The 26,784-nt window shown below is 35.1% G+C and overlaps 1 protein-coding gene and 1 long non-coding RNA gene across 5 annotated transcripts in view; one reads left to right on the plus strand and one right to left on the minus strand.

The window, feature by feature from the left end:
* Positions 1-26,394, minus strand: LOC112132733 (uncharacterized). 4 transcript variants are annotated; one of them, XR_008523852.2, is made up of 6 exons: positions 26,129-26,369; positions 22,189-22,238; positions 11,106-11,646; positions 8,770-8,904; positions 7,222-7,313; positions 1-359 (listed from the first exon to the last, which is right to left on the minus strand). It is a non-coding gene; the product is annotated as an uncharacterized LOC112132733 (long non-coding RNA). The 4 variants fall into 4 exon arrangements; XR_010139225.1 differs by lacking the exon at positions 11,106-11,646; XR_008523853.2 differs by lacking the exons at positions 8,770-8,904; positions 11,106-11,646 and having other exon boundaries at positions 26,129-26,394.
* ZNF385D (zinc finger protein 385D) overlaps positions 1-26,784 on the plus strand; it is a 981,405-nt gene that overhangs the window by 407,923 nt on the left and 546,698 nt on the right. The gene's annotated exons all lie outside the window — the stretch shown is intronic.

The raw sequence follows: 26,784 nt of genomic DNA on the forward strand, positions 1-26,784 counted from the left end.
TCTTCTTCTTCCATTCCTTCCTCCCTTCTTTCTTCCATATTTTTGAGCTACTTAAATGTCGTTGGAAATATTTTGCCCTTTTATCCCAAAATATTTCAGTGTGTCTTTTCTAAAAATAAGGATATCCTCTTACCACAGAAGTTATCAACATCAGGAAATTTAATGTTGATATAACATTGCCACATCTGCAGTTTATATTCAAATTTGTCAGTTGTTCTGGTAATGTCCTTTTTAGTTATTTCTCCCATGTCCAGAATCCAATCTAGACTTGTATACTGCATTTAGTTTTCATGTTATTTGAGTCTTTTATTGTGAAACAATTCTTCTTCAACCTTTCTTTATCTTTCTTGTTTGGACATCTGTGAAGAGTACAAGCCAGTTATTCTGAAGGATGTTCCTCAATTTTTTTTCTGATATTAGATTTTTTAAAAGTATACTTTTACTTAGCTACTTTCTGTATGCTCTGGCACGTTATGTCTAGGAAATGTATCTGTCTTGCTCACTTGTGTTTCCCCATCATTAGTACTGTGCCTGGGTACACAATAAGTACTCAATAATTGATTTTTGAGTAGACACATACCAATATGTGTCTCAGATTTTTTTTTTTTTTTTTTTTTTCTGAGACAGAGTCTCACTCTGTCACCCAGGCTAGTGTGCAGTGGCACAATCTCGGCTCACTGCAACCTCTGCCTCCCAGGTTCAAGCGATTCTGCTGCCTCCACCTGCCAAGTAACTGGGTTTACAGGTGCCTGCCACCATGCCCGGCTAATTTTTTTGTACTTTTAGTAGAGATGGGTTTCACCATGTTGGCCAGGCTGGTCTCGAACTCCTGACCTCAGGTGATCCACCTGCCTCGACCTCCCAAATTAAGCATATTATTTAATTTTTAATCCTTGCTACAACTTCAAATCTAATTATCCTTAAACCCATTTTGCAGATAAAGAAACTTAGGGTCAGAGTCTGTTAATCCCCAAAGTTACATAAGATATTAATTTGCAGTACTAAGCTCCAAAGCTGTCTCTACATCACAAATCTCTTCTCTTCATATTATGTTCACTCTCTGAAATTTTTCAATCTTCCAGGCATTGTGCTTTCTGATTTTAGTGTCAACTTTAATATTAATTATGCTGCCAATTATTAAGATACAAATATAACTGAATGGAATGATGTAAACCTAAGTGCTAATATATTTTTATCTACTAAATACATGAATATATGCATCTTCGTATGTTCAGTAGCCTCTGAGGCTATTTCATAGTCTCATATCATTTGTCTCCAAATATAGTTTATAATAAGAATAGAAATTACCTTTGAACATATAACAAAGTATTATGTTACTTCAAGATCTGTGAAATTGGGCCGGGCGCAGTGGCTCATGCCTATAATCCCAGCGCTTTGGGAGGTCGAGGCAGGTGGATCACCTGAGGTCAGGAGTTCGAGACCAGCCTGGCCAACATGGTGAAACCCATCTCTACTAAAAGTACAAAAAAATTAGCCGGGCATGGTGGCAGGCACCTGTAAACCCAGTTACTTGGCAGGTGGAGGCAGCAGAATCGCTTGAACCTGGGAGGCAGAGGTTGCAGTGAGCCGAGATTGTGCCACTGCACACTAGCCTGGGCGACAGAGTGAGACTCTGTCTCAGAAAAAAAAAAAAAAAAAAAAAAAATCTGAGAAATTGGACATCTTTTTCATTTTCTTTTTTTTTTTTTTTTACAAAAAGGACCAACTGTAGAGCCAGTAATTACAAAGATTCTCTGAAGCAACTGCTATGGAAGAGCTCAGGGATTTTTCTTTTTTTTTCCATTTGTATTGTAAAAATATCTATAGTTTTTTACACATACAATGTTGCCAATTTCAGTTTTTAGCGAATGAAGGAGACACGGAAGGAGAAATTTGTATCTCATGTCTGAAATAGTTTAAACTTACCTTGATTTTTTTTTTATCCTGGCTAATGAAATTTTGTTCATTCTTTACTCAAGATTATAAAATGATTTGTGGGCCAATTGTATTAGATTGAATTGGAAGGGTTAAGTAGGAAATGATGATAACTACCTTTTATTATATTCCAAAGCATTGTGCAGAATACTTTGCCTGCAATTAAATGAATATTTAATGTAATACTTGGTTGCTTTTGTACTAATGTCTTCATGACATTTTGTACCTATAATAATATCTAACATAAAATAACATTAATATTAGTAGCCATTCTAAAATTGCTCTGAGTTAGTTCTTGTATTTCTGCTCTGAATTTTTCTTTTTATTTTGATCAGTGTCATCACCAGGGCCATTATTTTAATTTACACGTTGTTGCTTTTAATTTATATCTCTAGAATTCGGGGCATACATACATTTTTAATCACTGAAGAGAAGAAAAACATAAAGTTATTATTAGGTTATCACAATTACTTTTGCACCAACCTAATATAAAGAGGCCTGTAATATAAAGAGATCTCTTGCATTTTCCTTGCATTATACCTTAAAGGCGTATGAATAGAGAAACTGTAAACCACCAGCGGCAGGAAAGTGTAAAATAAATTGTTTTTACAAGTGGAATTCGATGTTTTGATTGGTATCATTTTTCAGAATATAGATTGAGATCAGAAGTTTTATATATAGATTACTACGTTCAGAATCTTAGGCAATAAGGATATTAATTTGGATAATGATAGAAGCAGTAAATAAAGTAAGATGCTTTATTTATAAAGTAAGATGCTTTATCCCTATCCTTAACTACATTTCTGCACACTACTGCGGTTCTACGTATAGTTGATCACAATCTGAAAAACTGGACTAAGTACTGTTCATCCTTCTCCTGGCCACTGCTTTAATCCTACCTCCGAACACACCGTCACATAGACCCAATGCTACCACAAGAATGAAAGATGACAGTGACCTACACAGATGATAAACTTCTCCCATATGACTACTGCCACAGAGTTATAAGTGGAACATCCGCTTTGCTTCAGCTTTAATATCCAGAAAAGAAAATAAGCATTTTATGTACAGGAAAATTGTATTAAATTTCTTGGGAAAGGGCCAGTAAGGCCAGGTTGGGTTTTTGAACCAGGATAAAACTATTGAATAAAAGATACTGCTCCAAGCAAGACTCCTGTTTAACAAGTATTTGCCCAAAGAATAATTTATAAAACACTAGTTGTCAGAGATAATCTTGGAGAAAGTGTTTGGTGTTTAAATATGTGGAAAATGTGTTATTACGTGGTCGCCCTCACATATTAGAGTAATGGTGACTCCAAGATGTCTTGCAACATGAAAATCAATTTTAACTTTGTTTAATGAAACATTTCCTGAGTACATATTAATGTTCCCTCATCAGGAAACAACTTTAAAACCACAGAAAATAAGAAAATGTATGCTAGGCAACGAAATTATAAGACAGAAAAAGAAAATCATCTGGTTCCGAAAAAAATACCTTTCCACAGAGAGTTGGACACCTCACTAGTTAATAGCACTGGCAAGAAGCCAGCATAAATATTGACCACATTTCCCTTCTGGGAGCTGAACTACTGCATTCCATCTGAAAAAAATCAGTACTTCCATATTTTATGTTCTTAAAAAAGAAGTAAGGAACCTAATTCTCTCTACAAAGCTTTTAAAATCCAGACCAAACCTTTTTTGTGAACATCATGTGCTATTTCTAACCTGCCTGCTTGACACCTCTGCTATGATGCCTTGCAGGCACCTCAAGGTTAACATTTCCAAAATTAAACTTCAGTGAAATTTTCTCCATAAGTATGCTCTCTGCAGAGATCTCTTTGCAGGGAGTGGTTTTACCATCTCCTGTTGTTTCCATTGATAACCTAGAATTTACCTTCTACCCCGCTTTTTCCACACATACCATTTTCCCCTCACCTATTGATCTTACCTCTTACCTCCGAAATCCTCATTTATCTACTTCTCTTTACATCCAGCACCAGGATTCTAGCCAAATACATAATCATCTCTTCCCAGCAATATCCTCTTAAACATTTTCTGTCTGGCTTTATGTTGCCTTCTTCTTATTGCCCATAATATGTTTTCCACACTTTAATGAGATGGACCTTTGAAAGACACCCATATAACCAGGTAATACCCTTGCTTTACACTTTTTAGTGTCTTCTGTTGCTCTTAGGATTAAGGCTCACTTCCTTAACCTGGTCCACGAGACCCTATGTGCTGTCCTGAAAACCCATGTCACTTCTTTTTTGCGGTGACTTTTCTCCTTAATTCCTTTCCTTTTAGTCGTAACAGTTTTCTTTCAATTTCTCATAAGCTCTATGGTCATTTTTATCTCATTTCCACAAATGTTCCTTCTTTCAGAGTTGCTCCCCATCCCATCCAGCGCACTCTTCCACTAAATGTTGGATTTGTATGTATTCTTCAGAACTAATGTCTCAAGAAAAGCCTTTCCTGAATCCCTGGATCGTGTTAGAATCCTATATGGATGCAATCCATTCGCTTACAAAATACTAGGTAATCAGTTTTTCAACAATTGAAAGGTAACAATCAATGAAATAATGTATGTAGCCCTACTTTAGACATTTTAACGTTCTATAAAAATAAAAGGCATTAAAATTAAAATGTGAAATAAATTTATTTATCGCTATCGTTTGTTCTAAGGAAATTTTTCCTGCATGATTACAATTTATTTCATTGCAAATAGAACAATTCAATAGTTACTTCATATTTCTAATTAAACTGGCTTCTTTTTAAACAATTTTTTTGGCAAAATACCTGTTGACAATCAAAAAGAGAAAAGAATTAATTTAAAATTTTATTAAATCCAATATTTTCCAAATGTCACATAAAATTGGCCAAATTGATGACAGGAAAGAAAATTCCTGTAAGTTTCTGTTCTTTCATTCATTTATTTAATATCCAAATACCAAGACCTTTTCTTATATTCCAGGCATTCATTTAAAAATTATTTTCTTTTATTTTTTTAGTTGACATATTATAATTGCACATACTTATGGCATACAGAGTGATATTTTGATACATGTATACAGTGTCTAATACTCAAATCAGGATAATTAACACATGTCTCCTCATTTATTATTTCTTTGTGTTATGAACATCACAAATCTTCTCTTGTAGCTGTTTCAAAACATACAATAAATTATAGTTAACCATATCAACCTGTAGCACCACAGGTCAGCAGAAATCGTTCCTCCCATATAGCTGTAATTTTGTATCTTTTAAACATCTTCCTATTCTCGTCTTCTCCGTATCCTCTAATAACCACGATTCTACTCTGCTTCCAAGAGCTCAATATTTTTTAGCTCCCACATGTGAGTGAGAACATACAGTCTTTATTTCTGTGCCTGACTTATTTCACTTAATATGATATCCTTCAGCCTGCTGTGAATGATAGGATTTCATTCTTTTTATGGCTGGATAGTATTCCATTGTGTATATATATCATATTTTCTTTATCCATTTATCTCTTGATTAATATTTAGGTTAACTCCATATCTTAGTGATTGTGAATAGTGCTGCAATAAACAAAGGATTGTAGGTGTCCTTTTTATGTGCTGATTTCCTTTCCTTTGAATAAATAACCAGTAGTGGGATTGCTGGATCATATGGTAGTTTTATTTTTAGTTTTTTGAGAAACCGCCACACTGTTTTACCTAATGGCTGTCCTAATTATATTTCCACCAACAGTGTACGAGGGATCCATTTTTACTGCATCCTCACCAGCATTTGCTATTTTTGTGTTTTTGGTAATAGCCATTCTAACTGGGGTGAGATGATATTTCATTATAGTTTTGATTTGTATTTCCCTGATGGTTAGTGGTATTAAGCATTTTTTCATATATTTGTTGGCCATTTATTTATATGTCTTCTTTTGAGAAATGTTTATTTAGATCCTCTGCCACTTTTTAACCAGATTATTTGTTCTGTGAGTGTTTGTGTTGGGGAGGGTGTGTGTGTGTGTGTGTGTGTGTATTGCTGTTTAGTTGTTGAGTTTCTTGTATATTCTGGATATTAGTCTCTTGTTGGATGTATAGTATGCAAATATTTTCTTCCATTCTACAGATTTTTTTCATCACTTTTTGATTGTATTATTGGCTGTACAGAAGGTTTTTGGCTTAAAATAGTCCATTTGTCTTTTTTTTTTTTGGTAGCCTGTGCTTTTGAAGTCTTAGCCATCAAATATTTGCCTACTCCAACATTCTGAAAAATTTCCCCTATGTTTTCTTTTAGCAGTTTTATAGTTTTGAGTCTTATGTTTCAGTATTTAATCCATTTTGAGTTGAGTTTTGTTGCCAGACACTCTTCTAGAGGCTAGTGAGCCAGAACTGAGTTAGACAAAGAAAGCTTCTGCCTTTTGCAGATTTTCTCTTTCTAGGTCAGATTCTCTATTTTGCCTTGGAGCGAGGGGAGCAGTTAAATAAGTTGCCCTCCTAGATCCTTCTTGTTTCAAGTATTTCAGACAGTCTCACAGGCCCAAGGTTCCTTTTCTGTGTACCCACCCATGGGGCTAGCCCCATCTTCCATGGTGACAGGAGACCATGGTGACAAAGCTCCTTGCATTGTGTCTGAACAACTTCTGAGTACATCTGAGTACAATTCCTGTGACTGGAGTTAGGGCAGGTACCTTACACGGTTCTTTCCAGCACTCTGAAAATATCAATTTGAAATGAATGTGTTGATTGCCTTCAATCTCAGCTGAAGGGGAAAGATAGAGATTAGATTTTTGACTGGTTCCTCACAAACACTGTGGTATTTTACAACTTTATAAATTATTTTCTCTTATCGTTTTGTCTGGACAGATGAAAAAAAAGTATCTTGAAGGAGCAATTGCATTTCCTTAGCTGCATTCAGCATCTTCATTTGTTTTTATTTGCCAATGCATTTTGCCTTATTATTTGAAGTGTGTTTTTCTTATCTGTTGTGGGCACTTAACTTTATTCCTATTTGCTGATTTAAATAGATTTCTAACCAAGGAAAAGCACAAGATTCTCACATTGCTGTATACTAAATTTCTGGCCTGGAATCATATGTTATTGTGATACTTTAAGTGCAATGACATTTATGTAACTGTATTATTGGTTGCAAAATACTTTAAAAGTAACTTTGTTAACTACATGAAACAGAAACAACAAATACTAGAAACCTATATTTTATGCTACAATCCCAGTAGGTGTTATCTTGCAATACTGCATTATGAAATCTCAGGGCTTTAAAGAAAGAACATTAGGGTTTATATTTTCTCACCTGGCATAAAATGTAATACAATGTTTCATTTATCTTCAATGGTTTCTTTTTCTTGAATTATTTGTAATGAAAAAATATACTTGTACATGGCTCTGTTAAGAGAGAAAAAATAATATCATGAACATCCATGGTTTATATTTAGAAAATTCTCTGATTGCTATCCCCAAGCCATCACTCTACAGCTTAATATTTATTTGAATTTTTATTTCAATTGTGAAGCTTTCTGCAGTAATTTAGAAAAATAGGTTATGCAGTTATAATAGAATTTGGCAATAGAATCTAGTTCTACCCTGGGATTATATTAGAGGTAAAATTGTTCATTTTCATTGACCTGGAACAATGGTTTTATTTTTTATTAGATATATAGCTTCTTGTCAGTTACAAATAAGAGTGGTATCAACAAAATAAGAGCTCCTATTCATTAATCCCATAACATGTGCACAGCAAGGTTGCATTACATAAATATGTCTCACTTAGTTCTAGTAGTGATCTTTTGGAGAAACATTATTATTTCCATTTTAAGGATGAATAACTGGATTTTGAGGTATGAAACTTATACAAATTCCTGTTACTAGAAAGCAATAAAGTATAAGCTCTGGTCTGCCTGACAGCAAAGCCCATGTTCCTGACCTCTATTGTCAATCTCCAGTGTCCCTAACTCCAAAATATAGGTCTTCTTAATGTGATCACCTCACAAAATGATTTTGCCCATTATTTGTGCAAGCTGATATTCTTAGGTAGAAATGATAGAATATGATCTACAAGGCTTAGTTACATTAAATTTGAAAACAAGGAGACAAAAAATTTCAGGGAGGATAAAGATTAGCCTGCATGTGCCCATTGCAGTGAATTATAACAGTTTTATTAAAATGGGAATGTGTGGGTGCATGTGTGTGGAACAACACTCGGGCACACTGGCGGTGATCTTGAGAAGCAGGGTGCTGATGTGAATAGAATTGTTTCAAGTACTGTCTGTTGCCTGAATGCCAACATTAGTGGTACATAAGTACATTGATGAAACTAGTACATCTACTCCTGAGATATTTTATTTACTAGTAGATGAATGGTAGCGAAGGTTGGAGAGAGAACCTGTGGGCTAAATAATAGAGAATTGAAGGGGAAAAAGTCAAAGCAAAATGTTGGGTAGGCAGACTAAATGCATTATCAGCTTCTAAGCCATAAGGGAAAATCCATGTAGGAGAAAATGGGATGGAAATAAGGAGGAGATGGGGCACATGGTTATTCTGGGAGGCAGAGAACTGGAGACAAAGCCTGCAGTGATTCCCCAACATAAGCAGAACACCAGTTCAAGCAACACCTCATGAATGTCCTCTGGGGTTTGGGTAGGCTTGTGCCATGTGAGTTTCTGAAGGTGGAAAAGTATGTAATTTTTCTTTTAACACTGCTCTATAGGAATGCAGCATAGAATTTTTCCCCCTAGAAGAATGTCTTCTATTATTATTATTATTATTATTATTATACTTTAAGTTTTAGGGTACATGTGCACAATGTGCAGGTTAGTTACATATGTACATGTTAGTTACATACATGTGCCATGCTGGCAGCACAGAAGAATGTCTTCTTCTTGCAGACATGGATGGCAGTTATTACAATCTCCAAGGATGCCATTGTTCATAAAGTAGGAAGACTCATGAAGATTAGTAGTGAGACAGAACCTGAAGCCTTGGAACCAGGAAGCAATAAACTTGTCATAGAGTCATTACCAGAACAAAGTTGTGAAATAGAAGTGGAATTTTACGGAAAGACTATAGTTGTGAACTACAATTATTGTATTAGGTCACTTGCATGGTAAGGACAATCTTAATGCAAAATGCCATTAGAGCACCAAGACTGAAAATACATAATATTCAGATGTATTAGTTTGTTTTCACTTGCTGGCAAATAAATACCCAAGACTGGGCAATTTACAACAGAAAGAGGTTTAATTGGACTTACAATTCCACATGGTTGGGGCGTTCTCAGAATCATGGCTGGAGGCAAAAGGCTCTTGTTACGTGGTGTCAGCAAGAGAAAATGAGGACGAAGCAAAAGTGGAAACTCCTGATAAACCCATCAGATCTCATGAGATTTATTCACTATCATGAGACTAGCATGGGAAAGACCTGCCCCCATGATTCAATTACCTCTCCCTGGGTCCCTCTCACAACACATGGGAATTCTGGGAGATACAATTCGAGTTGAGATTTGGATGGGGACACAGCCAAACCATATTATTCCACCCCTGGCCCCTCCAAATCTCATGTCCTCACATCTCAAAACAAATCATGCCTTCCCAATAGTCCCCCAAAGCCTTAACTCATTTCAGCATTAAAGTCCACAGTCCAAAGTCTCATCTGAGACAAGGCCAGTCCCTTCTGCCTATGAACCTGTAAAATCAAAAGCAAGCTAGTGACTTCCTAGATACAATGGGGGTACAGGTATTTAGTAAATACAGCCATTCCAAATGGGAGAAATTGGTCAAAACAAAGGGGCTAGAGGCCCCACATGAGTCCGAAATCCAGCAGGGCAGTCAAATCTTAAAGCTCCAACATGATCTCCTTTCACTCCAGGTCTCACATCCAGGTCACACTGATGCAAGACCTAGGTTCCCATAGTCTTGGGCAGCTCTGCCCCTGTAGCTTTGCAGGGTACAGCTTCCCTCCTGGCTGCCTTCATGGGCTGGCATTGACTGTCTGTGACTTTTCCGGGTGAACAATGCAAGCTGTTGAATCTACCATTCTGGGGTCTGGAGGATGTTTGCCCTCTTCTCCCAGCTCCACTAGGCAGTCCCTCAGTAGGGACTCTGTGTGGGGGCTCCAATCTCACATTTCCCTTCCATACTGTCCTAACATAGGTTCTCCATGAGCGTCCCACCCCTGCAGCATACTTCTGCCTGGGCAACCAGGCATTTCCATACATCTTCTGAAATCTAGACAGAGGTTCCTAAGCCCCAATTCTTGACTTCCATGCACTCGCAGGCTCAACACCATGTGGAAACTGCCAAGGTCTGGGACTTGCACCCTCTGAAGCCATGGCCTGAGCTGTACCTTGGCTCCTTTCAGCCATGGCTGGAGCAGCTAGAACACAGGACATCAAGTCCCTAGGCTGCACACAGCACAGGGACCCTGGACCCAACAACCCATGAAACCATTTTCTCCTATGCCTCTGGGACTGTGATGGAAGGGTCTGCCATGAAGACCTCTGACATGCCCTGGAGACATTTTCCCCATTGTCTTAGAGATTAACATTCAGCTCTTTATTTATGCAAATTTCTGCAACTGGATTGAATTTCTCCTCAGAAAATGGGTTTTTCTTTTTCTATCATGTTGTCAGGCTGCAAATTTTTCAAACTTTTATACTCTGCTTCCCTTATAAAACTGAATGCCTTTAATAGCACCCAAGTCACCTCTTGATTGCTTTGCTGTTTAGAAATTTCTTCCACCAGATACCCTAAATCATCTCTCTCAAGTTCAGAGTTCCACAAATCTGTAGGGAAGGAGCAAAATGCTGCCAGCCTCTTTGCTAAAACAAAACAAGAGTCACCTTTGCTCCAGTTCTCAACAAGTTCCTCATCTCCATCTGAGACCACCTCAGCCTGAGCCTTATTGTTCATATTGCTATCAGGCTTTTAGTCAAAGCCATTCAACAAGTCTATAGAAAGTTCCAAACTTTCCCACATTTTCCTGTCTTTTTCTGAGCCCTCCAATCTGTTCCAACCTCTGCCTGTTACCCAGTTCCAAAGTAACTTCCACATTTATGGGTATCTTTTCAGCAATGCTCCACTCCCAGTACCAATTTACTATATTAGTTTGTTTTCACACTGCTGGTAAAGACATACCCAAGACTGCGCAATTTACAAAAGAAAGAAGTTTAATTGGACTTACAGTTCCACATGGCTGGGAAGTTCTCAGAATCATGGCTAGAGGCGAAAGGCTCTTATTACATGGTAGCAGCAAGAGAAAATGAGGAAGAAGCAAAAGCAAAACTCTTGATAAACCGATCTGATCTCATGAGACTTATTCACTGTCATGAGAATAGCATGAGAAAGACTGGCCCCCATAATTCAATTACGCCCCACCCCCCCGCCAGGTCCCTCCCACAACACGTGGGAATTCTGGGAGATACAACTGAAGTTAACATTTTGGTGGGGACACAGCCAAACTATATCACCACAGATAATAAACTTTAAGTTAAGGTTAAATTGGATCACCTGATGGAGACTGTGGATCACAGGATAAATAATACAGATTGCCTTCTGCTTGAGGAATGCTTTTGTTGAAGGTCTTAGATTGGCCCCTGTAGTCATGCATCCCTCTTTTTGAAACCAGGCTTATCGCATGATTATTTTGAGAGATTATGTTTAGCCATAACACTTACTCCAATGACGAAAATCATTTATCACTTTTTACCATTGCATAAGTATTCCTAAAAGCAAAGCATACATTAACCACTGTGAACAAATTCCTCTGACATATAGATTGTTTTAAATATGTCACTCTATTGGCCAGAAACTTACTTCCAGTTATTGAAAAGCTAAGTATAATGCAAAGTATTTAGTTTTTCCAAGGTCACCTCTTAGTTGTCTCCCTTTTACATATTTACAAGTAGATCACTGTAGAGGGTCAATCCTTTTTCTTCTTCTTCCACTCAAACTTTATCATTTTAAACATACCTTTATCTTCTTGTTATTACTGTTATATTATAAAATATAATAAATGTGAAAATGAGCAAGAATATCACATTTTCAAAGGAAGCCGCTGTACAGCAGGTGGGGACAATGATCTGGTTCACCTCTAGGAGTCTGGATAAATAAACTCAGGTTCTTTTTCTTTTTCATTTCATTTTCTTCTCTTTCCTTTCTTTCTTTCACTTTTTTTTTGTTTGTTTTCTGAGACATAGTCTCACTCTCTCACCCAGTCTTCAATGCAGTGGTGTGATCACGGCTCACTGCAACCTCTATCTCCTGGGCTCAAGCAGATCCTCTCACCTCAGCCTCTTGAGTACTGGGACTATAGGCATGTGCCACTAGATGTGGATAATTTTTTTCTTTTTTAGAGAGACAGGGTCTCGCCATGTTTTCCAAGCTCGTTTCATATACCTGAGCTCAAGTGAACCACATGCCTGGGCCTCCCAAATTGCTGGGATTTCAGACATAATCTATTATGCCTGGCCAATAAACTCAGGTTCTTACCTACTTGTGAAAAACCACAAAAATATTCCCTCCTTTTGAAGGGGAACATCACACTCTGGGGACTGTTGTGGGGTGGGGGGAGGGGGGAGGGATAGCATTGGGAGATATACCTAATGCAAGATGACGAGTTGGTGGGTGCAGCGCACCAGCATGGCACATGTATACATATGTAACTTACCTGCACATTGCGCACATGTACCATAAAACCTAAAGTATAATAACAATAATAATAAAAGAAAAAAAAAAAAATATTCCCTCCTTTTAATCATGGAAGAATGAATTATCTGTGTCACACCAGTAGTACTTAGCATGTGCCACTATGGAACTGGCATACAGGAGACATTTAATAAATGATGAAGCTAACCCTCTTACCACCATAACTCAATGAGTTAATCGAAAATACTCAATTTTGTAACATGTGGGTTGATTAAATGGTCAGGCTGAATCTATGCAGCAGGGTAAACAGAATTTGAGAACAGATTGCAAAATTTAGGTAAATTCAAGTTTTTTTTTGGTTTGGCACCACCAAGTAGTGTTTCCTCACCCAGGCTTCAGTTTTAACAGAGATGATTCTGAATCCAGAATCATCTTTCTTAAGCTTGTGATTTCTTAAGAAGCATCAGAAGCTTAAGAAATCACCTCCCTGTTTAGGTGATATTTATTGGCCAGAATTGGGGAGATGGATATGGGAGAACATTGGAGACAAGAGAACCCATCTTCTTCCTCCCCGTTTTTGGGAGTGGAATTACCTGCATTTTCCAGGTAGCTTTGTTTTTTCTTTCATGCCCTGTCCCTACTCCCTACAAGAAAGTAAGATGGAAACTTTAGTTTCCATCTCCTATATCACCTGCTTCCTCCAGCCATTTTAAGAACAGAGCCAGCAAGAAGGATAAGCAGCCAGTTGCATATAGTGTTGCATCCAAATTTATGTTACTGTACAGTGTTTTGTAGGAAGGAGAAATTTTATAAAGTTTTTTCCTTTGTTTGATGAAATAAACTTGTCATACCTTTTCACAATGATGCTCCATTTGTAGTAACACAAAAACGTCGGTTGGCAACAATTAAAAACCTTGATTTTTTACAATAAAAGTTAAAAGTCAGTCTCAAGCATTCCAGTGAACTCACAGGGGCGTCACCAGATTTCTGAGTGTTTCAAAGGCTAGGACAGCCTTGCAGGCCACTTGCTTGGGGCTAGTCACAGTTTCAACATTAGAATGTGCTACATTCCTTTTCATTATGTCATATTTTTGTAAAGCTTCATTTTCAGTGGTTGCTGTGATATGATGCAAGTACAACACAAAAGTCAGTGAGGAAAGGGAAGTGAGGGTGGGGGGTGTCTAACATTATTCCAAAGTTTAGGAAATTGTTTTGGGTCCATCAGGAACATGGATTCCCATAGTAAGTCACTGTGATAATTTAAGAATGAAATAGAAATAATGTTTTACCTTCAGTTAATATATATTAATGAATCATGTTGCTACTAAGTTGTTAGGATATAACTAATAAGGATATAAAAATTAAGTTGTTTACACCTAACTAATTAACAAACAGAACTCACATATTTCTTTTGGCCTAGGGGTACCGTGTAAATATTACTAAGACACTAAAATTGCTGCAAAATGAGAAAGTTTAGAAACCTCCAGGTTGAGGAGTTATTCTAAGTGTTACTAAGGCTCCTTAGATCCTTGTGAGCCTATAAAATAATCAAAAACTCCCATCATGAGAATGTGTCAAAACTGTAATTTTGAGAATATTGATCCCTATGTGTTTACTTGAAACAAAAAACATAATGGGGCAAGTTACCTAGAGACAAATTTCATCTGCTGTGGGTCAAACATCACCTAATATGTGAGTGTTAAAATGGAATATTCAGGCGTTGAAGTTGTCATTATTATGTCATTATTATAAGACCCTTGTTACAGCAAAGAAACTGAGGTACAGAGAGAATTATTAACATAGCAAAGCAATGAGAAGACGTGACTCAATATTGTGCTTTTGAGGACATATGTTGTATCTTATCTTCTAAACGGGGATGGAGGGCAGCACATATGCTGTGATTAAATAAAATCTGACTTTTTACCTTAAAATAATTCCATTAGAAATAATTTGAGTATCTTTTCCTTGTTTTTCTTTTTTGTCCAACTTATATTTATCCATGATTTTATAAATATGGCTCAGCAAAGCATGTTGGAAGGGATCTCATTTTAAACAATTCTGTTAGTCCTTTGCTACAGGTTACATGTGCGTTCATTGTATGTGTGTATATGTGAGTGAGTTTACTACCGTAATTAGAAATTACCTACTCTAATTTTCTCTAATTTCCAAATACTACAGTGGTATCTTTGTGCAAGGCTAAATAAATTACTCTCTCAGGCATGATATTTATCTTAGTTACATGAACATTAAAAAAATGGATGGCTGGGTATAATATGTGCTGAAGTTAAATGGAAGGGCAAAAATGCTCTCTATTCCTTGAATGTTTAGAAAACACAGGAGTTTAGTTGAGGTAAAAAATATGAGTTAATGTCATTTTCCTGGAAGCTACCCTATTTAGAAATAGCCACTAACAACCAAAGCTATTGAATAAACTGTATTTTAGCCATTTGATAAAACTTTTCTTAGAAGTATTATTTGGATGTAAATATTTAATCTTGCTGAAATTATATTTGTTCAGGAAGTTTCAAGTATAGCATAATGAATATATTCATAAAAGATGAATCAAAGGAGAATGATATAATGAAAAATCAGAATGGAACTCAAAGATCCAGTCAATTTTACGTTTTTTCCAGATATTTTACTGTCATCCAAAAACTAAATAATTACCTATTGAGCTTGATGTAACTTTTTAGAGGAAAAAAACAGTTTTATTCTGAGCCTCTAGTTTGTAAGTTCTGCTGCTTCCTTGAAATGTGCATTTCACACATGACCTTTACAAATGTTTTATTAGATTTAATTAAACAGAGACAGGAAAGAAAGGAAACACTTGAGGAAAATCTGGCCAGCAGAGAAGATAATATTGTAGAGTACTCAGGTTTGACAATTGTGGTAGTTTGTAACCCAATGAAGAACATAAAGTTGGAAAATAAAGAAGCTAGATACCTTAATCTTGATATTGTGATTGCTGAATGTGTTTAGTAAGGGGAGAAGAATAGAAAGTATTTAAGGCATCATGGGAAACCTCTTTGAAAGTCTGAGAAATGAGTTTATAGACCATGAACATTTTTTGTGTAACTAGCAATTCTACCTTTGGCATCAGAAATTTCATTTGAGCTTAGTTTATGTATGATATAAAAGGCAATGGAAATGTTTAGTTTTGGAACTTTTTTGAAAGAATCATAAAATATATTAAGTATCAGGTACATTTTTATACTATTGTATAAAAAGATTTTGATACCAGTCACCAAAAATTAATCCATAATCATATGAAATAAATATATTTAAGTGACTGTTTTAGGCCAAACTCAGAGTTAGTAGTTAAATTTGAAGTATTTAATTATCACAACCACTTTCTGAGTTAGGTTTTATTATTATCTATATTTTAAAGATGAGAAAACTGAGGTTTAGGGGGATTCCAAAAACATCAAGTAAGTAATGACATCAGGACTTAAACCCAGGCCATTTGACCTTAAAAGTATAGTCCGTTTTTTTTCACATTTTAATAATTCTGACATCAGGTTGTGGCTTAAAATTAAGGCAAACAATTTTGTATCATGTTTATGTTGATTGATGCCTCTCCTAATTAGGCCTTTTATTAAATTCAAAATGTGTTTTAAACTTTTATGGTGTCTTAGGATCAAGAAAATGTCACGTTAGAGAGTAAAACAAAGACCACTAGATCTTGGGAATGGAAATAAAAGTAGTGGAGATGCCAGGCAAGGAAATACAGATCAGTGAGAAAAATCAGAGTATTCTACTGAGGGGTCAATTCAGGATTTTTAAGCCGTGAGAGGAGAGAGGAAACCATCAGTTACTACATCATAGTTACATCATATATAACAATTGAAAGCAGCATTCTGAATAGGAAGTTATGAGATCATTGGTACTTAGTTGCTTAAAAAGGGTCCCATTGTTCTTTGCTCAAGAGAGTCCTGTGTTGGGTTCAGAGGGTCAGTTAGGTCCTGAAGATCTAAAATAACGGAGTCTCTCAAAGGTCATGGTTTTTCAACAACCTCATCTAGTTAATGCTGTTTGTGGAAAAACATAACATTCAGTTTTACTATCTCCATGCAAGTGCTGCAGAAATGGAAAGTTTTTCTTTCTATTCTTTTTCCAGGGGCTAAATAAAAGAATATAAACTCAAGAGTGGGGGAGAATCCCACCTTTAAGCCAATAGTTTAGAAAATGCATTGTATATATAGAACAAATTTAAAAGTTGAAGGGTTTATTTCAGTATGTATAGTAAAAGTAGGGCCTGAATAAAGACCATGTAGGTGCACCAACAGCTTCACTTTTTAAAGAAGCAAAGCATTGTCATAGAAAACAAGTAGTGGAGACAGTGGAAGAACCTTAATTCAGAAAATAAGGTCTTATTCAACGTAGTATTGGAAGTTCTGGCCAGGGCAATCAGGCAAGAGGAAGAAATAAAGGGTATTCAAATAGGAAGAATGGAAGTCAAATTGTCTGTGTTTGCAGATGACACGAGTGTATATTTATTTAGAATACCCCATCGTCTCAGCCCCAAATCTCCTTAAGCTGGTAAGCAGCTTCAGCAAAGTATCAGGATACAAAATCAATGTGCAAAAATCACAGGCATTCCTATACACCAATAATAGACAATCAGATAGCCAAATCATGAGAGAACTCCCATTCACAATTGCTTCAAAGAGAATAAAACACCTAGGTATACAACTTATAAGGGATGTGAAGGACCTCTTCAAGGAGAACTACAAACCACTGCTCAAGGAAACAAGAGAGGACACAAACGATTGGAAAAACATTCCATGTTCATGGGCAGGAAGAATCAATATCTTGAAAATGGCCATACTGCCCAAAGTAATTTATAGATTCAATGCTATCCCCATCAAGCTACCATTGACTTTCTTCACAGAATTAGAAAAAAAACTACTTTAAATTTAATATAGAACCAAAAAAGAGCCCATATAGCCAAGACAATCCTAAGCAAAAAGAACAAAGCTGGAGGCATCATGCTACCTGACTTCCAACTATACTACAAGGCTACTGTAACCAAAACAGCATGGTACAGGTACCAAAACAGATATACAGACCAATGGAACAAAATAGAGACCTCAGGAATAATGCCACACATCTACAACCATTGGATCTTTGACAAACTGACAAAAACAAGCAATGGGGAAAGGATTCCTTATTTAATAAATGGTGTTGGGAAAACCGGCTAGCCATATGCAGAAAATTGAAACTGGACCCCTTCCTTACACCTTGTGCAAAAATTAACTCAAGATGGATTAAAGACTTAAATGTAAGACCTGAAACCATAAAAACCCTAGAAGAAAACCTAGGCAATACCATTTAGGACATAGGCATGGGCAAAGACTTCATGACTAAAACACCAAAAGCAATGGCAACAAAAGCCAAAATAGACAAATGGGATCTAATTAAAGAGCTTCTGCACAGCAAAAGAAACTATCATCAGAGTGAACAGGCAACCTACAGAATGAGAGAAGATTTTTGCAGTCTATCCCTCTGACAAAGGGCTAATATCCAGAATCTACAAAGAACTTAAGCAAATTTACAAGAAAAAAACAAACAACTCCATCAAAAAGTGGGCAACGGATATGAAGAGACACTTCTCAAAAGAAGACATTTATGTGGCCAACAAACATGAAAAGAAGCTCATCATAGCTGGTTATTAGAGAAATGCAAATCAAAACCACAATGAGATACCATCTCATGCCAGTTAGAATGGTGATCATTAAAAGGTCAGGAAACAACAGATGCTGGAGATGTGGAGAAATAGGAACACTTTTACACTGTTGGTGGGAGTGTAAATTAGTTCAACCATTGTGGAAGACAGTGTGGCAATTCCTCAAGGATCTGGAACCAGAAATACCATTTGACTCAACAATCCCATTACTGGGTATATACCCAAAGGATTATAAATCATTCTACTATAAAGACATGTGCACCCATATGTTTATTGTGGCACTGTTCACCATAGCAAAGACTTGGAATGAACCCAAATGCCCATCAGTGATAAACTGGATAAAGAAAATGTGGCACATATATACCATGGAATACTATGCAGCCATAAAAAAGGATGAGTTCATGTCTTTTGCAGGGACATTAATGAAGCTGGAAACCATCATTCTCAGCAAACTAACACTGGAACAGAAAACCAAATACTGCCTGTTCTCACTCACAAGTGGGAGTTGAACAATGAGAACACATGGACGCATGGAGGGGAACATCACACACCAGGGCCTGTTGGCTGGTGGGGGGCTGGGGGAGGGATAGCATTAGGAGAAATACCTAATGTAGATGACGGGTTGATGGGTGCAGCAAACCACAGTGGCACTTGTATACCTATGTAACAAACCTGCATGTTCTGTGCATGTATTCTAGAACTTAAAAGTATTTAAAAAAAAAAAAAAAAAAAAAAAAAGAAAGAAAAGAATAGAAAGAAAAGAAAATAGGGGCCTGGAGATGAAGGCTGAACTCAGAAAGCACTCATCTAGTTTAGACTACCCTAAAACACTTGAGCTCAATAGCGTTCAAATACAGCTACACTCCACTGAGAGGCCCAACAATAAACATAGCCACCCCAACTGATGGGATGGAAAAGGCACAGCACATCAGGATGGAGGATGAAACACAGGCTGTCAAGTAGAAAGCATTTCTAATGTGTGCACACACAGACACACACTCACAAATATCTAAAAGGACACCATGTCACATAGAATTTTTAAACATAATAATAATTTTTAAAAAAGACAGCTATGAGTTACTAGAGATAGTAAGGATTACTAGAATAACTCATAGTTACTAGAGATAGTAAGAATATCTTAAGTTTCATAACTGGTTAAGATGTTTTAAAAATTAAATATAAAATTATGATCTATTGGATTCTAAAGGTATAGTCTAAAATGTCATGTCATTTGGACTATGCTTTGTTACTAAAGCAAAAAAAAAACCTAATATTAAACAAGAAACTTAAATTTTCATTAAAAAAAAAAAGAAAAATCAGGGAAGATATTTGTAGTATTTTGCCAAAAATTCTGTTTCCCTAAGAATTCTTGTAATTCAATAGGAAAATAAAGTTTCCAACAGAAACTTAAGCAGATGATAAAAGGAATTGTCACAAAACAAATGAACAATGAGTGTATTAAATATCACAATATCACTAGTAACTAAATGCATGTAAGTTAAAGAGCAAAAATGGTAAAAAGGTAAAATTTTTGGATATTAAGTAAGGACATGAAATACTGCAAAACCCAATGTATTGAAGGAAAAATAGACCATTCCTGGGGGGCAATTTGTCAATGTAATTGGTAAAGCTATAATAATTGTTTAATTTTAAAGTTTATCTTTGTTAATTTTATCCTAACATCCCACACAAGATTTTTAGATCAAAGACAAATTTCTTATACTTCATAGCAAAAATTATTTTTCAATTGTAACATAATAGTTAATTTCACATTTTTTGTTCTATATTTTTCAACGTTTTTACAGTGAACAATGAAATTGAGAAAAAGATGACAAGGAATGAAATAAATATTTGTCTCATGCAATTGGAAAACAGAGAAAGCAAGTGTATGGATCATAGCAGAATCTGATGAATTAGAAAAAATAAAACTGATAAATCAAAATATTATACGCCAATTCAGTATACAGAAATCTGGTAATTTCACAATGAAAATGGCATATACAAATATATAATATTAGATGTGAGAAGCGGGGTAGTTATGTGACTATATGTCCAAAACCCTCCCGCAATATTGAATATTTTACTATAAAATGTAAATTTTTTAAGAGACTTAAGGAATTTAAGGAGGAGCAGAAAATCAGTGTTTATGGAAAAACTTGTCAATGCAAAGAAAGAAAAGAAAAAACTGCCTCCTAAAAGAGTTTCTGGGTTCAGAATGTTTTATTAATACCAGGAAAGTTTTTTTATTTGCTTTTTATATTTTATGTCATAGAGCCAATATTGGAATGCCTTGTTTCTCTTAATCTATTTCAGTAAGTTAAAAAAAATTAGGGCCATTTATGAAATTTATTGATATAATTAAGAAAGAGAAGAATCAATCCAGTTTTGATGGTGGATTGAACTGTCGGATGTTACACAGCTTTAGTAATTATATTAGCATGATATTGACAGAAAAAAAGATGGACATTAATTAGTGAATTATAACAGAAAGTCCAGAATCAGACATAAATTTATATGAAAATTAATTATAATGGCAGCATTTAAAATGAATAAAGAATGGGTTTTTCAAGTGGTGTCAGAACAAAGAACTAATTTTATCAAAAATTAAAAACAGTATCTTGCTCTCTACTTCATATAATGTGGTAAAACAAAACCCAGGAGAAATATTGCTTCAAAAGTAACAAATTCTATTAAATATAGACAAATACATAACCCTGACTTGGAAAGGGCCTTTCTAAGCACAACACCAATGATTGAAACCATAAATAAAAAAATTGATATATTTTGGTGTATCAACAAAAATATAGATGATAGAAAAAAGACGGATTAATACATATAGAGATATTACATGCAAAAAATAGTCATGTAAATGACCAATTTAAAAATTTATAGCCGGGCGCAGTGGCTCACGCCTGGAATCCCAGCACTCTGGGAGGCCGATGTGGACGGATCACGATGTCGGAAGTTCGAGACCAGACTGGCCAACATAGTGAAACTCCATCTCTACTAAAAGTACAAAAAATTAGCCAGGCATGGTGGTGCGCACCTGTAATCCCAGCTACTCAGGAGGCTGAGGCAGGAGAATGGCTTGAACCCAGGAGGCAGAGGTTGCAGTGAGATGAGATTGTGCCATTGCACGCCATCTGGGCAACAGAGCAAGACTCTGTCTCAAAATAAATAATAAATAACTAGTAAAATACATGAAAGAGCCTTGAAAAACATAACTTTATAAGAGAGTGGCTCTACTGTACCATAAATTTGCCAATATTTATATATAAGCAACTCAAAATATATTTAAATCATAAATTTGCTATTGTATTTGTAAGTTTGATGCTGTGTGTGGGGTTGTAAGTAAAATATTCAGTGTTTCTTATACCCAAGTGGTATATTAATTATTACAAACTTTCATGAGTACAAACTGAAATATTTATATCACCTTTGACCCCAAAATTCCATCTGGAAAAATTTAGGTTAAGAAAGAAATCATAGATTCACAAGATATTTCTCAGGCATGCTCAAACTGCTGTTTTTTTTTGAGAAGGGTCAAATTGGCATTAATCTACAAGTCCAATCAGGTATTTGAATTTAAATAATTATGGTGGATCTGCACATTGCAATGTGATATGGCTTCTTAAAAATGTTTTTGTGGAAGATGCTTCAAAATGAGAAAGTAATTTTTTTAATATTTTATTTTTACTTTTTAGACACGGAGTGTTGCTCTATCACCCAGGCTGGAGTGCAGTAGCACAATTTCGGCTCACTGCAACCTCCGCCTCTTGGGTTCAAGTGTTTCTCCTGCTTCAGCCTCCCTAGTAGCTGGGATTACAGGTGCAAGCTACCACATCTGGATAATTTTTGTAGTTTTAGTAGAGACAGAGTTTCACCTTGTTAGCCAGGCTGGTCTCCAACTCCTGAGCTCAAATGATCCACTCACCTCAGCCTCCCGAAGTTCTGGGATTACAGGTGTGAGCCACTGTGCCTGGCCTGAGAAAGTAATTTTTAACATAGTATCACATGAAAACAAATCAGTTCATAAGAACATTCTATTTAAAAATATATATTAGAGAAAACAAAGAAAAACTTCAAAAACTTTTCCATTTCTTTTTATCTTTAAAATCTAATGAATTAATTTTCAACTTTGCAGTGCCTACAAACTAATGGGTGACTCCATGTAGACTGCTTTATGTGTTGAATTTCTTGTACATGATATACAGCATTAAATAGATATACATAAAAATGTTTTGTGTATATAAAGAATGTAAAATAACTAATAGACTATTAAATATTTTACTTTCTGTAATTGTTTCATTTTAAATAGAGGATGGAAATGGTTAAGTTAAAAGAGAAAAGTTCTCTTTCTCTTTAAAAGAAAAATCAAGGAACCAATGCTTCTCCAAAAGAAAAGATCCTAATTTTGTGGTTCACCGGTGTATGACTTTGGAGAAATAGATAAATACATTTGGTGAATTGATCCATGACCTGAGCAGCGGTCAGCTAAATCAGCTAATTTGCCATGTGAATATGCACACTGCATTAAGTAAAATTAAGAGATGATTACTGAGTTCAGCTTAAATTCATATTACTGTGAACCGATTTCTTAATTTTTAGAGAGCTCTGAAATTGAGAAGCGTAACTCAAAATGTAAAACTTATTAATCTGAGTTCCTCAAAGAGGAAATGAAGCATAATTACTTATGTTTCCAGTATAAACACATAATATGAGTTCATCAGCTTAATATGTCAAGGCACATATTTAAACAATTTTTCTTTAAGACATTTCACAAAGTTAGGTAATTCCACAATGTAGGTTAACATGACAATTCTAGTTAAGGGTAGGATTAAGAAACTTACATCAATTGGGCAGAAGATCACTGAGCCAAACACATAATAAAAGCAACAAAATAAGTTTTTGAAGATAAACATTTACCATGATGTAAAATTCTTAGTCCAGAAAAAAACATTTGTTCAACCTACTTTATGTCATCTTCTTTCACATGAGCAAAATAATTTAATCTTGATAGCTCTCTAGGCATTATTATTTTTGTTTTACAGAAATTGAAATTAAGTTTTTCAGTGAGTTGTTGAAGTTTTCACAGATAGTGAGTAGAAAAACCAGGCTTAAAATGTTTGCTCTTCTATGAAGAAAACATATAACTAATGTGCATCTCACCATAAACATACATTTTGCATGCCTGAACATTCACATCGGTTAAAAAATTTTTCTGAAGACCAGGCAATATTCACAAACTCTATTAAGTCAGTTATCATTTTACTATCCCAGCCTGTGTGGCATAGAAAAAATTCTCTCTCTCCTCTCTCTGTCTCTTTCTCTCTTTCATTCTCATTCTCTCAATCTGTCTCTCTCTCTTTCTCTCTCTCTCACTATATCTATGTGTATATATATACATATGCATATATATACACACACATATATACATGCACACACACACATTCAAATATAGTCAGTGAATATATGCATTTAGTATTTGACAAATATCATGTATATTTTCGAAGAGACTACCTATGTGTAAATTGAAAATAAGAATTTCAAATGATTCATATTGATAGTGAATTTGTAATGTTTTCTATGTAAATGAGAGTTCCAAAACTCATTAAGAAGTACTCATCTGTACTCCTCTATAAAATGAAGATGAAGGTCTTGACCTAGTAAGTACTTTACATATATATCTACATTTCTATAATTTTATTCATCAATGAATTTTCTCATTTATTCTGAAAAAAATTAAATGTGTCATAAAATAATATAAAATAATAATCTTAATTTGATTTTCAAATTTTTTTTCTCCTCTCTCATCCCATAAAACTAATGAGCATTTTCTTGTCAAAGTTGGGAGTTAAGAAATTTAACATTTGTAAATGATTCTGTAAACCTAGTTATTCTCCCACCCTTCAGCTGAACTACTTTGAAAATACAATGTGCAAAGCTGCAGATTAACAGTGCTTAAATGCACAGGGTTGATGTAATTTCAGGCTGCTTGAATTAACTCTCTTCGACAAGCACCAGCAGAAAAGTTCCTCTTTGTCTACAGTTACAAGCCAGGCTCCAGTCACTGGGAGGTTTCACATTGTTTCTAATATATTGGTGCTCAGACAAAGTTGAATCATCCCCTATGAAAGTTTGACTGCCCAAAGAGTATAAACCCAATTGTCAGTGGTTTATTCAGCTTTGACAGTTCTCAGTGTGATCCTAACAGCCTCTGGTAAAACAAGAAGGCAAGAGAAAATCTCCAGAGACCTCCTTCTATTCATTTCTGTAATAGTTTTCTTGCCACAGGAAACTTAAGAAGATTTGTACAGCCTGCTCTCTTTTCATTAGCAGAAAGGGCAATGCTGCTGGGTAAGTTAATGTGTAAGACTGTAGAAAGAAGAGTGCTGTATATATGATTTTTTATTCCATTTAAAAAATTATCCTTTTACTTAAGTACAATACAGCTGAAAACATAAATAAATGGCAAATATATTTAATATTTTCTTAATCATAGACTTAGCATCTGGCTTCATTCTGTTTGTTGAATGCAATTCCATGGTTCACTGGGTTTTTGGTATGAACATGTTAAAATTATCATTACTGAACTGACAAGGAAACTTGATTGAATTTTTAACACAGTCATAATTCTTGTCATCAAATGTAACAATATTTAATGATTTCTTTGTATTTCCATATGCAACAAAATGCATCAGTGTTTTCAGGCTTAGTTTGGCCATTCCATTAAACTGCCAGGACTAAATTATTGTTCATGTAGTATCTTTATTTCCTTCTTTGCTAGCAAAATTATATCTGGTTAGTAAAATTTCTAACTTTAGTTGAGAAAAATCTACATGTTTACATTAGTTATAGCACACAGTAATTAACATATAAATGCATTTATTCATTATATACATAAAAGAAAAAGTCGTTTCCCTTACAAAGTAGTATATATAATTTGTTGAGTACATGTTGTTATTTTTCTTTTATAATTTAATCTATGTTGTATCATATGAACTAATTTCCAAATTAAAATATTGATGAAATATACTGAATATATTATAATTAGTAGATATATCATTTTTTTCCATGATGTTGTCACTGCACAAGTCATTAATACCATCAAAGATCAGTATTTGATAAATTGGAGCATAGAAAAAGAGATAAGACAGGATGAGTCAAATAAATAATTACTTATTCTTTCTCTCTCGCTCGCTATATATATGTATATATATACGTATATATATACACACACATATATACACGCACACATACACATTCAAATATAGAGTCAGTGAATATATCCATTTAGTATTTACTAGTCACTTTTATAAATTAGTTATTTCTTCAAGATGCCTTTTTTTCACTATAAGCTAGACAGTACCAAAATGTGAACTGGGTGGAATAAATTAATACTTCCCTCATTTTTAGGCCTTCCAGTATGAAACAGCTGAATTTAGCCTAAAGCTAAGACCTTTTTTGGCTTTTCTGATACAGTTTTTATTATTAGAAGTATGAGTTCTTATGTGAAGTAATATTACATTTATAAGTTCTTAACCATTGTCACGAAGATTCCAGTGTGGACCTAGAAGGGTTAAGTTATAACATCTTACGAGGCAAAATAAGTGATAACTTTAAAATAAGACTGATGAAGTTGACCTTCAGCTCTTGGTGAAATCCTACATTTTTTAGATATGTTACAGAACAGCATATATTATATCTGTGATTAGGGATGTCTTAAACAATGACCTGATTAAAGAACTGCCGATAGAAGTGTTCTTTTCTTCCCCTACATCTTTAAATTGTTTCCCCTGACAGTTAGTGATGGTGTGTTGACATTTTGAAATATCAAAGCAGAGAATAACCATTGATACAGCTGTCTGACTTACCATGGTTCCTTATTATAGCAATCATGTTACCACGGGCCATACTTCTGTCAACAGCACTTCATCACAGATGCCCCAATTGCCCATATATGCATGAAAGCTCAGAGCATTGCCTGCCAAAGATGCAATAAATCAAGGAGCAAATTATGTGGCTGTTTCTGCAGCGCTTAGATATTCTTGTGTCCTCGTGGCCACGTGCTTTTATTCACTTACTAAGTTTCTAAACAATGCATTAGCTGGAGGATGAGTCCCTACATTCTGTTTGTATTATGTGTCATAGTAAGGAAGGATGACTCACTAGATACTAGAATGTAGATTATAATCCAAAAGAGCCCCTCATTTGTGAACAGGTTTAGGGAAAGAATTCAAATCAATTTTTATTTGCTTATTCTCCTCTGACCATTTAAAAAAGAAGTCATTTTATTTTAAAAACAAACTACTTGAATACCAAGTGGGTATGATTTCTCTAAAAATTAAAATGAAATAGTATTTCAGAAATTTTAAAAATTACGCTATAAAATTTTTGACAGCTTATCAGTTACTTGACATAATACACATAAAGTGTTACTGTTTTGTCATATCCTTAGCTATAACATATACATTTGACATACACATTTGTATGTTGTATATATTTTCTTTATAAAAGAGAAAAGTTCCAG

This window comes from Pongo abelii, chromosome 2 (genome assembly GCF_028885655.2).
Source record: "Pongo abelii isolate AG06213 chromosome 2, NHGRI_mPonAbe1-v2.0_pri, whole genome shotgun sequence".
Classification (NCBI taxonomy): domain Eukaryota; kingdom Metazoa; phylum Chordata; class Mammalia; order Primates; family Hominidae; genus Pongo; species Pongo abelii.